Consider the following 15292-nt stretch of genomic DNA (forward strand, 5'->3'; position numbering starts at 1 on the left):
CACAAAGTCCACTTGAGGGTTAAACATCATGGTTTCCAACTGCGACCATGTGCGGACCATTGTGTAGCGTTAGTTCGTTGATGGAAACCAGGTCCAGCGATTTTCTCGGTGGGAAACGTCTCGACCTGGTGGATGTAGGGAAGAAAGGCGGGCTGAGCGTGCATCGACTATTTCTGTCGGGGATCTCCCGCGTGGAGAGACGCGCGAGAAAAGAGAGTCGAGAATCGAGGATCACGGGCGTTTGGTGCTCGGTGGCTCGGTCGATTTCCGTTCCGTGGAAGCGTCGCGGCGTTCCTAGGACGAGGGTCGCGGGTCCACGGTCACGGTTCCTTCGGCTCGGTGCGTGGCACCCCGGGCCCGGAGAATCGTCCCTTCGCTTTGTGTCGGACAGCTCCCGGGTCTCCCGGTCTCGTGTTCTCGTTCGGCGTCTCTCGGTTGTCACGAAATCGGACGTGGCACGGCCATTGAAACTCGAGATCCTCGCGAGACGCGCCATTCAAAACGCGCACCGTTCCGTACGATCTCTCTTTTCTTTTCTCTCGGATGAAACTCGTCCTGTGAAAAGAAGCGAGGGCCGAGGATCGAAATAAAGAAAGCCCGTCCTCGTCGGGGCGAGACGCGCGCGGCATTCAACTTATTCGTTCGGACGTTTGCCGCGAGCAAAGACCGTTCGTCTACCTGCGGACTCGCACCGTGCACCCGGCACCTACACAGACCTGTCCGCGAAAATCCCCGGCCTGTTCGCGATCGCGAATCGCCCGGAGCCGGAAATCGAACAGCCCCAAAACACTATACCAGCCGAACACGCAAAACTTGTTTCCAACGATTCACTCTCCTGCAAAAGAAAAAATCAAACGGGATTCTACCTGTCGTTAAAATGATCATTTTATAAATATAGCTTTTTCCCAGTTGCGTTAGGACACTATACAAAGATTGCTGTATAAAGACAGGTTCGATAGCTTAGTCAGCCTCGTTAATATCGCTTGGAATCTACGGCTACTCATCCAACGCATTTATAATCGAAATAGGAATTGGAAATCACAATTACATTTTGCAATTGTAATTTCAGTATTTTACAATCGCTAACTAGATTGCATCGGCTAGCTTCTGTATACACCGGGGAACGAGATTGAGAATAGCGAGAGACGTAAGAGCGACTGAGAATCAGTGAAAGTGAGTCAGATAAGTACAGTTAACGCGTTACACGCTCGGCCGTCGCCTGACTCGCACTTATGGCCGGCAGAATATCGAACTAATCCAACATTTATAAGCAAAACCTATACAATGTCTCACATTCTTAATTTTCCTCTTATTTATGCCCATCGACCGTACCTTTTAACATTTTTCTTAAATATTTGGTATTGTAATCAGTTTATATTTTGTTTACGACGCAAGGCAAGTGGTTTCCACTAGCCATTACGTACACATATGTATACGTCCAATGTCCGGTGCATGTTTAATATCCTTTCATGCGAGAAGATACTACCAGAACCGCGCGTTATTTCGAATCGAGCCGGAACATGGAAATTTGTCGCGCGAAAAGAAACCGAAAAGTCCTTTATCGTTTCGTCGAGCGAGGCTTCGTTTCCGAGATACGAAAGTAAACTTTTAACGCGTGCGAACGTCGTAAATGCGTGCGTGTGTCGCATAACCAGCTGACTGGGATATAAATACCGTTTGTCGGTAGTGACGTCTGTAAACTTTAACTGCTCGCGTCTCGAAAATGAAACCCGAGGATTGCAAAATGGCAAAGGACGATAGAGAGTTAAATTTTCGTGACGGCGAGCAGCCAATCGGACGCGTATGATCGTTCATCGTGGGACCAGCGGGCAATAAAATAGCTGGCTGCCTCGTTGAGCGTCGGGGCCCGGGACCCTGGGTCCTTACGAAAGCGCGTACCTGGGCCCGATATTCGACTTTCGACCGTGATTTATTGTATGTACCTCAATCGACATTGAGAGGACGGAGTAATAAATGCTTAGAAACGTACACGTGTTCGACAGAAGCGCACAAATCCTTGAACAACGTGCCAACTTCCACCGCCTTAAGCCTCGTTTACTCCATTAACGAATAGAACGAATTTTAATGGCTAAACGGGTCTCGTCGCGCGTCCTCAACCTCCCCAAGGATTCTGGCACGTTTACGTTTCCGTTTATTTAAAGCGCCGTAACGCGGAGAAGACCGCTAAAAATAAGTCTTTAATCTTAAATAACTTTTTTTATATACGAAGAAATAATTTAATCGCAAAGAGCACGGTTGTTTGCGAATTTGTCGACCGACGTAGGAGATCGCGACGATGATTTTTGGACAATGTGCGCCGTTGGCCGCTCGCGGTTCAACGAGCGATCGCGATGACGCACGGGGAAACTCCTCTTCCTCCTTCGTCGCGCGTCTTTTCTTCGCGGGCGAATCGGGATTTCGCGTCGCGAGGAAACTCCGCGCGCGGCGATCGGTTAAATATAAACCGGCGCGAATTCTCGAGCGCGCCTCTACGCCGCGGACCGTTCCACGCTCGGCGCTTCTTTCGCCCCGATTCGCTCGACGGCCGTAAAGAGCGCGCGTAAACATCGATAGCGCGCGGAAACGAAGACCGAGCGATCGATCGATCCGAGGAACGCGTCGCCGTTCATCTTGTGCCGGAAGTCGCTCGCCGGCAGCTGACTGCTCTCTCGAGCGCGTCGATAATCATTTTTCTCGAGATACGCGGACGACGAGCGCGAGGGAGCAGAGAGGGCGTCGCGACGCAGATCGATAGGCCCCTGGGAACCGAGGGGGAGATAAATTTCGAATTCGGCTCTCTCGGTCCAGTTTTCCATCGTGACTCGTAGTATTATCAATCGATACCATCTTATTGTACGTATAGATTATTAGATTAAAAAAAGGAAACCGTGTAGAACAACTTGTTCTCGACTGACACGGATTTCGCGCCATCTAGCCTGTTGCGATTCTACTTTATCAACGTGACGAATTACTCCGGTTTCTATGGTGTTACCTACGCGATCGTCGTCGCGACGAAAAATTAGTTTCTCGCGGTCGTTCGATCCTCGGATGGTTGACCTACTTTTCAAACACGTGGCGCTTTACGATCGTCGCCAGTGGGCTGAAAAAACGCGAGCAGCTCGACGCTACGATGCCTCTCAAAGAGCTTCGGGGCCTCGAAACAGGGGTACCATTGTGCCGGGACGACAGCTGCGTCGCTAGCATTTAAACGCGGCTTTATTTAGCGATCTCGTGGAACGGCGTTGGCACGATTCGACGATATCTCCTTTCGACGCCCGTTTCCCGCGCCTCGTGTTCGTCCTCGAGGGTTGCGATTGCCTCTTCCGAGTCTTTGCTTTGAAACGGTTCGAGGCTTAGAATTGTTGAAACTTCTCGAAATTCGTTCTAACCAGGGCTGACTCGACGTCGTAAAGTGTCTCCCGGTGCCTCTTGACGGGCCCAAACGATGAAACCTCGAAACTCCACGAATGCGATAAATTACGAGGGTCGTTCGATAAGTCCTTAGAAAATCCAAGTGCTGGTGCTCGTAGCATCGAAAATTGTTTGTTTTTAGTAAGCATCGTGACTCACTAGACAGCTCTCAAAGTCTCGGTTATATCCACCACGTGGTTTCATTTTTATTGTCGATCGAAGGGTCGGAAACAGGCGAGCTTATTTATGTACGCGTGCATCTTTGCGTCGAGGGTTTGCATAGTTCGACATGTTATACAGTAGATGACGCGATTAGTGCTAAATGTTATTTGTTTCCACAGGAAACGACAGTTCGACGCGTCCATCGATTCGAGGATCTGGAAAGTGGGATCGTCGAAGCCACCATGATTTTCCCTTGGCATGGACGTTACCTAACGATCGGGTTTGAAGGCACGGTCCGATACGTCGATAGGCATCGAAATTTCCTTGGCCAGATACCGTTACGAAATCGATCGTTCGGCCGGCAATCGGCCGAGGCAATAGTCCGTGAAGCGGCCCATTTCGCGTGACTACCGACGAAACGCGAAACGGCGCCTGGCCGAGCAGAAGCAAGACGACCGTACAGACCGAGAAAGAAAAAGAGCTTTAGCCCCTCGTGCTCGACGCTCTCCACGGCGGCGCCGCGGCGTGCAGCCGTCACGGCCAGTCAACGAGGGAAACGCCGAACCAGCGTCGACCCACGATTTTATCGAAATAACTAGTGAGCAACATTTTATTCCCAACTTGGAACATACTTCATTTATTTATATTTAACGTACCAGGCACGTCATGGGAAAGCTACAGTGTGCCTGGACCATGAAGATCTTTAGCAGTGGGCATTAAAAACCTTAGAGACTCGGAAGCAACAATTATCATAGTCGAACAATTATTCTCCGACGATTCGAATTACTGTAATTACAATGTACCGTGTAATCCATTTAGAAAGATACCTGCGTTGTAGAACGCCAAGGCCTTCATCTCGTTATGGCTCGTGCGATCCAATTAATCGCATCGCCGTATCTGCAAGCTCCTGCGACAATTATGTAGATCTTTTTTTTTTCGATCGTTGCAGTCATCCGTGTCTAATTCGCGTCAAGCAGTAAAACCCGAGGCGAGTGATTAACCGACTGTGTTCAACGAGCACGACAAGTACTCTGATCGTCGTTCGTTTAGACCAAATTCATTTAACGGATTGCAACGCTCGTTTGCTCGTTACGCGTATCGTCGACGGTGATTCTTGGCCGTTGGACGAAAACTTGGAAAACACCCGGTTGCACCGAGGCAGATCGACGCGGAACTTGTCGCGCTCCTGCTGGCAAAGCTGCGATAATCGCTTCGAAGCCCCGTCGGTTAATCCCAAACTAATTCTCGTTGCGACGGGCCAGCCGCTCTTACAACCCGTAAAGTTCCGGCAACCCCTCGAGTTCGGCCTCTTAGCAGCCCACCCTTCGCTGCCTCCGCCTGCAGAGAACCGGCCCCTATTTCTCTTCAGCCCCTCTCGTCGAGTTCCCCCCGTCGAACCCTCCTAGACCTTTGCTCGCACGACGCATTTAATTCTTTCTCCTCGTTTGCGTTTCACTCGAACTTCTATCTTCTCGATCTTCGTAGATTAACACAGCATACAATACGATCAAGTCACCTGTTTACCGATTAATTGTCCGTTGAACCGCTAAAAATTGCGTTTGTTGCGTGTTGGAACGATCAGTAACGCCAACGATAATAGGCAAACGTTGGTTCGCGTTCTATACGTCGTCGAGAGTTTTCGTGAGCGTAAAAAATGTTGGCTGGCCGTGCTCTCGACGGTTTCCGAACATTCGCCCACTCGTCCGTAAGCGTTCGCGATACGCCATCTGTTCTAAACGATGTTTTCCACCCCCTCGTACCCCTCCACTGGTTCTCGTTTTCGGATGTTGTACTCTGGTTCCGTTCAAAGCCGTCGGGATGCTCTTTGCGTCCGTTTTACCGATTCGGTGAAGCAGCCAACGGTGCATATGGCGCCGCGTATCGATTTACGCTAGCGTTCGAGCCGACTCGCGCTCCGCTGAAAGGCAAAGCGAAACGAAACCTCGTCGATCGCGAACTCGAGCGAACGCAATCTCTGGCGTCGGTGAGCGCGAGTCGGTCGTAATTAGTGAGAGCCAGCCGTTTCCCTTTTCCTTCGAACGGCTACGAAACTAAGCACCTACGATTCCGCTCGAAACGCTCCGACTATCTTGCAGAAGCGAGCAAATTTCTTATCCGAGCGAAAATCCTATTTGTTAGACCGATAAGTGATTTCGAACTTTTTTAACTAGACATTCCGTTTCCTTCCAAAGTGCTCCACTGCGAATCGCCAGCGATATTTAGCCTACCGTGTATGACACCGAGCCGTGTTTTCTATTTTCGGTACGATGTAAAAGGGGGAAGCAAGAAACCGCGGCTTTCGATTCGGGACTCGGCGTCCTCTTCGGGCAAAATGTCTTCCGCCAAACTTCGTCGCAGTCGTTTCCTCGCGGTCTGCCCACGTGGTCGCGTGCATCGTCCGAGCGAAAATTCGCCAGCAGAGTTCATCGCCTTTCGAATCGACTCGACGGTCGTCGCGCGGTTTTAAAACGACGCGAAAAATCCTTCGTCCGACAAATGCCACGCAATGTTCTTTATACATTGAGAAGTTTCTTTCGATGGCTGCTGCTTTATAAATGTTTAGGGCGACCTTACGATTACGGAGAATAGGTGCAAACGAAAATTACTCGCTCTGTAAATAGTCTGCTCGAAAAAGTGCGTGGAATTTGTAAAGAAATCACAAGTATTTATCGTAGATAGGAACAGTTCGACTAGTGTTTACTGTAAATAGGTTTTGCGATTGCGAACCACCGCGCGTACGGTCCTTTTCGCGCGTCGCGAGCGAATCGTTTCGCCGCGCGAGGATTCTAGAAATAGCGATGTATTTTCCCTCGGAGGGAATCGAACTCGCGACCTTACGAGTTACACCTCCTCGACCGCACCCCGTTATATTTTTAGAAGGTAAACCGAAAGCCGGGGACGACCACCGTTCCCGGGTCCGTGCTCGCGCACCATCCCTCCCGGCACTCCTCCCTCGAGGGAGCCCGCACCCCTTCGTCGACGAGGACAACGCGGCCGTGCATCTCCCCGTTTCCAATCTGCCGCGCATTTGCATGGAACCCTTCCCTCCGACGCGACGTCGCGCGCTCCTCGTTACACTCGAAACTCGACTCCACGGGGTTGCCTGCAACCCCCGTTTCCGCTCCTCCGCGCAGCCTCCTCGTCCACCCGCGAACCGATGGAAAAATTTCGCCCTTCGACGAGAAGGTCGCGTTCTAAAGATCGTAGCCGAATAATATATTTCACCATTTTATTCCTGAGGAATTAACCCTTAAGCGGACCCTGAGTCTCGACTGAATTATTTTACTCGACGTTGATTATCAATTGCTAAATGGAAATCGACTTTCAAGCATTTCAAAAATAGCGAATAGGGGATTACGTACATTTTCAAATAATTACATTGATATACAGGGTGTTGGGCCAACCCTGGGAAGAATTTTAATGAGGGATTCTAGAGCCCAAAATAAGACGAAAATCAAGAATACCAGTTTCTTGATGAAGGCTTCGTTGAAAAGGTATTAACGTTTAAAGTACCGACCGTACTGAATTTTTTTCTCGAAAGTGGGTAGGATTTCAGGGGTATGTCTAATGACCAAAAATGATTGTAATAGACCCCCGCAACCGAAAATAATTTTTCCAGAACGATTTAAAATTTTTTAATTTAATCGTTAACTTTTTAACGAAGCCTCCATCAGCAAATTGGTATTCTTGATTTTCGTCTCATTTTAGCTTCTAGAATCCTCCATTAAAATTGTTCCCAGGGGTGGTCGAACACCCTGTATATCAAATAATTGTTGGTTTAAACTTGCGAGGGCCTCGATAATTCACTTAAGGGCTAATTACAAAGATGCTTAAGGGGGTCTTGTACTGTAAACCTCCAAAGAATTCGATTGCTTTTTTGTTTGCGTTTTCTTAAACGATACAGTCTTAGAAATGTATCTGCCATAACCCATGACCAACGATATTTTCGTCCGGAATTGTACGGCTCGTAAGAACGGTATCGCGCGGTGGTCGAAAGCGAGAACGCTGGCGCAAGATTAGGGTACTTTGGAGGCGGAAGGGAAGCGTATGGCGGATCGGTTCGATGCATCTCAGTTGCATCCCGGATGCAGGCGGGCGGGCGTTTAACAGGAACCGTCGAAAAATACGTTCGCTCGGCACGCATCGAAGAGAAGAGCGTTCGGCTCGCTGCGGTTTCAGCGGCCGCCGAGAACAATTTTGCATTCGACGGAGGGGCAGGTATAACTGCCGAGGACGAAACCTATTTCGTAGAACCAGTTCCGTCGGAGAAGCCTGGAGATTTACGACCGTTCGGGCCCCCTTTCGAATCGTGGCCGTCCTCGTCCTCGTCCCCCGTCCTCCCCCCGGCCGACTCCGACGTCGTCGTTCGATTCTCGAGACCTGGCCGTTGATTTTCGCTCGATTCGACGCCGATACGCGACGACGGGACGCGTTAACAAAGATGCCCGTTCGTTATTCGCGATCGACCCGGAAACGAAGGTCGAGGAGATCGTACGAGACGAGTCCGATCGACGACTCTTATCGCGTCCGAGCGATTCGGATCGAATGGATCCCCGTGCCGCGCGTTTCAAGGACGGCCTAACCGAGAAATTCAATGCGTCGAGATCTCGCAGCCATCCTTGCAACGCGCTCCTGCTTTGCCGATTTTTATCCGCGGCGACCCAGGGCCCAGTTCCTCTTTAAGGGGGCATTCTCGTGTAACTGGTTCAAAAATGTAATTGTAATTGCCAGAAGCTCGCTTTATCAACCCTTTGCGCTCCAAGGATTCATCTAAATAAAAGTAACCGGCTACTCGAATACAATTTTGTAACGCCATTTTAAGGAAATTTATAAATTGTCAATTTGCGTTGCTATACGTGAACTTTAAATCGAGGTGTGGTGTATGATATGTATGTCACCGTAGCCATTGGAGTACAAAGGGTTAAATTAGAGATTAAAATTCTTTTCTACATTGGAAATCGACTTTTCGTAGACTCCAGGCGCGCGTGTTTCGGTCAGTAGTAACGTCCGAGTTCCAGTGGTTCCGCGCTACTTGAAAATTAATAAGGTTTATCTAGCTATTTATTCGGCCGCCTAGCTGCCTGCTGTCGCTTGCCTGCCTTCCTGACCGTCTGCCTCCCTGTTTACCTACCTGCCTACCTACTTACATTTCTACCTACCTACCTACCTACCTTCCTACCTACCAACCGACTTACCTGCCTGTCGGATTGCCCGTTTACCTGCACGTCCGTTTCTTCGGCTCTCTCGCGGCCCGTATTTCGTCCACGAGGAACCTATAGAAAATTCAGCCGATTCTATTCGAAATCGATTGTATCGTCGATTAGAAAGAGCACCCACCGGAGCCCAAGGGACGGGGGGATACTCTTTGCGAGCTCGTACGTCGTTCGATCGAAAATCGATGCGTTTTCCTTCGGAAAAGTTTCCGACGATTCCAACCGGAGATACCGCCAATGATTATCGGTTACACAATCCCCTGGCAGGCGAGGAAATTTTACAGAATTTACGTGTAATTGCTCTATTGTTCGACTCTAACGTCGGTAATACTCGTCGATGTACCAGCGTGTCCCACGTGCCTCGTCCACTCGAATGTCTCCGTTGCTTCGCAGAGTATTTGTTAGCAATAGTGCTAATGCGAGCAATAGCATTTAAATCAACACGTTGACTGTGGGGGTCACCGGTGACCCGCGAAAAATGCATTAAACACCATTACACGACTCGCCTTATCCGCTGTAAATAATGTTTCAACATAATGTGCATCCGCGTAAAATGCAGTCAACGTGTTAACACACATGAACGACTTTTATTAAAACTTTCCCAAACGACGGGTGATTATAGTGATGTACAATTCCTTCATCCGACAAGTATTTTTGTAATTAATATATTTCATTGAAATTTTTAGGAGTTATACGCGGATAGTGTCAGAGAAGAGAAAGAAGAGAAAATGGCTGACGAGGAAGAGTTGGAGGAGCGTTTACGTGGAAGGAGATCCTAGTCCTGCATCCTCCGTTCCGTATTCCGTCGTTCTTTATTCGACGCCTCGCAGGTATATATCCGTGGCCGCGTACATCTGTATCGCGAGCGAGTAGAATCCTTCGCTTTCACCGAGGTTGCTTCGAACGCGAGCCTCGCCCGTTCACGGTTGCGCAACAAAACTCTACGACCTGGTTCTCATAATTGGCCGGTGCGCGGGGCCGGGACCGATCCCGTAGTCGCTTCCAAAAGACCGAGTAACCGGAATTCGCCGGTCGCCATCGGACCACCCGTCCGCCCGAGCAAAGGTCGTCCCGGCTAGAACCCGACCGGAACTCGCTCGCGTTTCCCTCCGCTTCTCGTGGGACCAGGATCCGCAAACCGAACGCGAGTAACCTCTCCGTCGTCTTCGAAAGGAACAGCCTTCCGTTCGAGGACGACTCCGTCACGGGTAAACGATACTCCCGACGAAACGATCGCAAACAAACTCTGTAAAGCCCCTCCAAGAGGACACTTTGTATCTTAACGAAAACGCGAGTCTACACGCGACTCTTTTCGCCGGACTATTCTCATTATCCGTAGTTGAAAGTTTATCGTAAATTAAAAATACACCAAGGGAGGTCGTGTTCGGACTCGTTTTTATCGAGAAAGACTCGCCAATGCATCGATAATATCCTCATCTAGACTGCAATGTTTGTACGCGTACTCGCGGCAGTAACGTTAGGTGTGTTACGCTTTGACGATTTAAAATTGTCGTGGACGAGAAACGGGGTGAGATACGGTGTGGGAATAATTTCACGGAACACCGTAATTGTAAACCTGTCGTGCAATTTAGCCTACCATTCGGGGACGAATCTGCGCCGGAAACGGCGAAAGGAAGCGTGTCCGAAAGTCGTGAATTCGAAACGTTTCGACGACCCACCTTCTTCCGTTCGTCTCCGTTTCCATCCACGCTCTCGCAACCCGCTCGAGAAAATTATAACTCGCGCCGTATCCTCGTGGACGTCGGTCGAGATTCGCGAAAGCGGGAACCAAGGAAAACGCAAAACTGCCGCGATAGTTTTGGCGAAAAGGATCATCGGGCCTCGCAAATACGCGCAACTTTTGCTTTCTTCTTCTCCGCTCGTTAGTCTATTTTGGCATCGGAATCGACCTGCAAGAGTGTGCGTCCGTCCGACACCGCTTCGAAACCGAGAACTCGCGGTTCGTTCACCCCCGACGCGATCTTGTTCGCGTTCGCGGTCGTTCGGGCTGTTCTCCTTCTGCTAACGCGAGCGATATTATTATTATTCATATTTATTTATAACCACGGGTTTACGTCATGCGTGTACATTTGGCTAATAATCGCGTTGCAAAATATCTTTGCAACGTGTAAACGACCGCGACCGACAGTCGAACTCTGTTCGATAACGAGCCCCGAGAGACCGACGGAACTCGTTACGACTGAACAGCAGTGGTCTCGAAATTGAAACGAATCGATTCGGAACATTGTTCGATCTTGATATCTCGAAAGTCTCGATTGGGCATCGAAGCCTCCGCGTTTGGTAAAATGTTAGTTAAATATTGCATAAAAGTCATGGACAAAAGCTAGGGAGGCAACGTTTTTATCGTAAGTGTCAGCCGAAGAGATGATTCGATCGGCCGGATTCCTAGAACCGTAGATCGATGTGGGTCTCGCGTCGTAAAAAGCAGGTATGCTCCTGATCGTTTCGAGTCGAACATGGAATTCGATTAGTTCTAATAGACGCGTAACACAGCCATTAATCTGTTAACCGAGGAAGATTAGTCGATTCCTTCGTGGTTGCAAGGGACTTCCAAAACGAGCAACACTTTTGAACAGTTTCTTTTTATCTTGGAATCGCGGCCGAATCGGTTCGAATTGCGGCGGAAGAGTGTTCTCGAGCCGCGCAGTTTCCGTGCACCAATTTCGATTCTTTTACGATGGTTTTACGGGTTGCGATAAAGTTACGGATCTCTCGGTTTCTCGTGGAAAACTATCGCCGCCGTTGCACGCGAATCGTCGAATCCGTCGATCCGTCCGTGCCGTTGCACGCGATTCGACGAATCGGTGTCGGCCTTTGTCGTCGCCGGTAGATTGTTTTCACGGACGGTGCGAGAGGTATCGCGCGCTTTAGCTCCGGCATCGCTTCGTGTTTGAGTCACGTCGGTTTTTATCGCCGCGGAATGAATCAGCGTGCACGCAGCGAACGAGCAAAGTACCCGGTAGCCGTGCAGGGAACACCGTCGTATTATTTTTACGGCACCAAAACGTCGGTCGGAATTACCATAATCTCCCTCCAGGATTCGGACGAGTTCCATCCTCGGCTTCCTTGCTCTTTACCTTTTCCTCTTGCCCTGGATCTGGTCCTCCTTGTCGCGTTTTCCCTCTCCGTTTCTCTCCTCGCCTTTCTCCGGGTCCCCCTTCGTTCCGCTCCGCTCGCCGCTCCGCTCCGCACCGCTCACGCTCCCTTTCCGTCGATGATCGCGCGTCGCGTCGCGTCGCGTCCAGAAGAAGCGAGGCGGATACGGATAGATGGATGGCGAGATTAAGAGAAAAGGACGCAGACAGAGGTGGAAGGACGAGCCGGAGGGAGACGCGAGTCGACACCTTCCGAGAAGGGAGTCGCGCGCTCGGAGGAACGTAAAATCGCTGCGTCGCATCTTCCGCTCTGAGCGTAATTCGTAGAAAGATAAGGAGAGGATTGCGGTTTGCGAGAATCGGCTACGTCGGCCCAAGGATCCGCGATACGATTCTTAAAACGAACTCGATTCGTCGGTCGTACGTCTCTATCCCTCCGACTGCTAGTGTCGAAATGACGGTGCAACGTTCGTCTTAACCCCTTGACCGGCTCTGAGTTTGTCCGTAGCGCCACGGGGGTCACCGGTGCCCGGCGAAGCCGAGATTACTAGAAACACATAATTCGAGTAACTTTTTCGATATTATCATCGTTACTAAAATGGTGTGTAGAAGGTAATGCAGTATAGAACATACAAAAATAGTTTTATTTATATATGCCGTATCAAAACACTCCAAACAAAGGGAAGGTGAACCAGTACAGTCTCCACAGTATATCACAACTTTCTTGGAACAGTTTTTTGCCTTCATCTTACCTATTGTGAATAATATTTCACCGTAATATGTAGTGCATAATAAGAAATACATGTTGGCCAGACGGACAAGCCATTAGCGTGTTAATCACAACGTTGTATGTAACGTATAATTTGAAGAGAAACAAATATTGTCATCCCTTAAACCGTTAGATTAAGCAAATATTGTTTTCGAAAGCAGTCAGACTCGGGCATGAGCGTTAAGGGGTTAAGAATCGTTACAGTAAACCGGTCAAAGTCGCGAGAGCGCACGCGCCGCGACGAAACGGAAGCGCCTGGACGTAGAGAAAGAGAGAGAGAGAGGGAGAGGAAAACGATGGAGCGACGAACGAATGTTTTTCGTGAAGATTTAGAGGCGCGGGCAGAGGGCAAGCACCGTCGAGTTCCTGGTATCGAGGGACACGGAGGCCGCGACCGTAGAGTTATTCGAGAGGGCCTCGAAACAGGCGTCACCGACCGAAAAAAACTCATTCCCTCTCGCGGCAAAACGAGTGGAAAGCAAAAAGCAGAAAGCCGCGCCGCTCCGACAGCGCGGAGGTACGCCGCGGCTCCCTCGTAAAAATATTATTTACGTCGCACCGCGCCGAACTCTCCAACACCGTCCGGCTCGCTTACAACCGCTTTCCTTCGAGCTCCTTTATCGCCCTGCGTGGCCGAGAATCGCTAAAAATCGCATTGCCGATCGTACGGAAACCGCCGCGAAACGCGCTCCCGCGGTTTATCGTTTACCGTAAAACGCGATGCATAGGTGTCCCGCCACCCGAAAATTAGATCGACCAGCGATTTTTCTTGTTAGACGTTACTTCGTACGTGTTCGGAACCGATGTTATACCGGTTCTGTAATTGTTATTTTTCGATTTATAATTCGATCGCATTGAGATTCACGTTAGTAAGGATGATGCTCGTGTAATCTCGAATTCTCCGATAATTACCGCGTTTAAGGTTACAGGAAACATTACTAATCGCATGGTAGGTAGTTTATGCCGATCTTAAGGAAACGCTTAGCGGGGAATAAAATTTGTCAGGATAAATAAACTGGAGAGGCTACGTTTACCATGCCATCGTTTGTAATAAATAAGTGGAACGCATTTCCATACTGATTTTAAATCGAGTTCCGTCGGTACGAGCTGTAGTAATTAAAACGGTGCAATATGCAATCGGCGGGGAAAGATTCGTTTGCATTGAATACGATAGCGTCGCATGCTCGCAATAATACTAATAATTATAATAGTAATTTATTAACGGAGCAGTGACCCATTTCGATACGCTAGATAGAGTTTGTCAGTGGTGGCCAAGCTGTGTCACGATAGGAGCCCCATATTGCTTATCGCATCCTCCGTTACAAGCATATTAACCCATTCACCGCCATGACAGTTTCCTTATTTTTCTCTCTTTCTATACAAACATAGACAAATATTGGCGGAAACAAGATAATACAGCGTGGCTTTGAATAAACTGGGTATCGAAATAAACGTTAACGCGTAAATTTACGGGGTTCTTTGGCATCGACAAACATAGTTTCATTAATATTTCGGTTCGCTGCGTTCTATCTGATTTTCCCCTGTTGCTTATAAGTTTCGGTACACGATTGAACTTCGACCCGCTATTGTTATTAACAGCGGTATTAACATCATCGGGAGATGACCGTTCGAATACAAAGAAGCACGATATAAAATAAACACAGATCGGTTGTGAAATTTGAATACACTTGTAGCACTTGTCGCGGTAGTTGACCTCATTAAGTTAATCGTATACATGCTCCGGAGTTTAGCGTCCTACGTAAATTAGATACGAATGACATTAATGATCCAGAAAAAAGGAATATAAAAGAAATCGAAGGAGCTTGCAGATGCAATAGCGCCGTTAATTATCGAAGGTAAATAAATAAGCTTAGGGAAAGAAATCGATGTTACGAATTTCCACGTCGGCCAGTCGCACGGTCCGAAACAACAAACCATTCGATTAAGAGAAATTTGTTAATGCTTCGATGGTGCAATGGCTACGATCTCACTGCAACGATTCGGATTCTTGTTTCCGTAGGCAATAAGTTACAATCGTTTAATCGGTCAATCGTGGATTTCATGCATTTATAATGTGCACTAATATGGAAAACGTATGCAAAACTCGCACGGAATATATCTCATAAAATAATATAGTAATAATATTCCACTTTGCATAAATGCATAAATTTTTGTACGCGATTAGCATATGTTTTTTCGCATTTGCATACGCCATAACTGCGTAAAATCAGCAACCTGGCGATCGCGATTGTTATACAACCGTAGCTCCGAATTTGTCTCGTTGAATCGTGCTAACCGAAGGGAACGCGCAAATAAAATCATCGGATTAGACGGAACGAACAAAGCAAAATGATTTTGGCCGGGAGTCAAATGCGCGTCGGTGCCGGATAAACGTGTATTTCCCGTTCCATTATCCGTCTTTTTTCCTGGCTTCCGCGCGACTGTTTAGTAGGATTTTCGCGCGCGAGCGCGTCATTGCCAATTCTCGTTTCCCATCGCGCAGATCGGTGCACCTATTAATAACCGAGCTCCGCGAATCGCTCGACGAACCGTAATGACGTTGGCGAGGACCTCGTTTATTCGCAGCGAGGAAGGTTAACGAATCTCTTTAACGCTCGCGC

The 15292-nt window shown here is 48.8% G+C and overlaps 1 protein-coding gene across 1 annotated transcript in view; it reads left to right on the forward strand.

Annotated features, from left to right (window-relative positions):
- Window positions 1-3793: 3793 nt before the first annotated feature.
- Window positions 3794-15292, forward strand: part of Dh31 (diuretic hormone class 2) — a 74960-nt gene continuing 63461 nt past the window's right edge. Inside the window, exons 1-2 of the mRNA XM_076781790.1 lie at window positions 3794-4171; window positions 9473-9616. The gene's annotated coding sequence lies outside the window, so the exon portion shown is untranslated. The remainder of the gene's footprint in view (window positions 4172-9472; window positions 9617-15292) is intronic.

Source organism: Colletes latitarsis, chromosome 14 (genome assembly GCF_051014445.1).
Source record: "Colletes latitarsis isolate SP2378_abdomen chromosome 14, iyColLati1, whole genome shotgun sequence".
In the NCBI taxonomy this organism is placed as follows: Eukaryota; Metazoa; Arthropoda; class Insecta; order Hymenoptera; family Colletidae; genus Colletes; species Colletes latitarsis.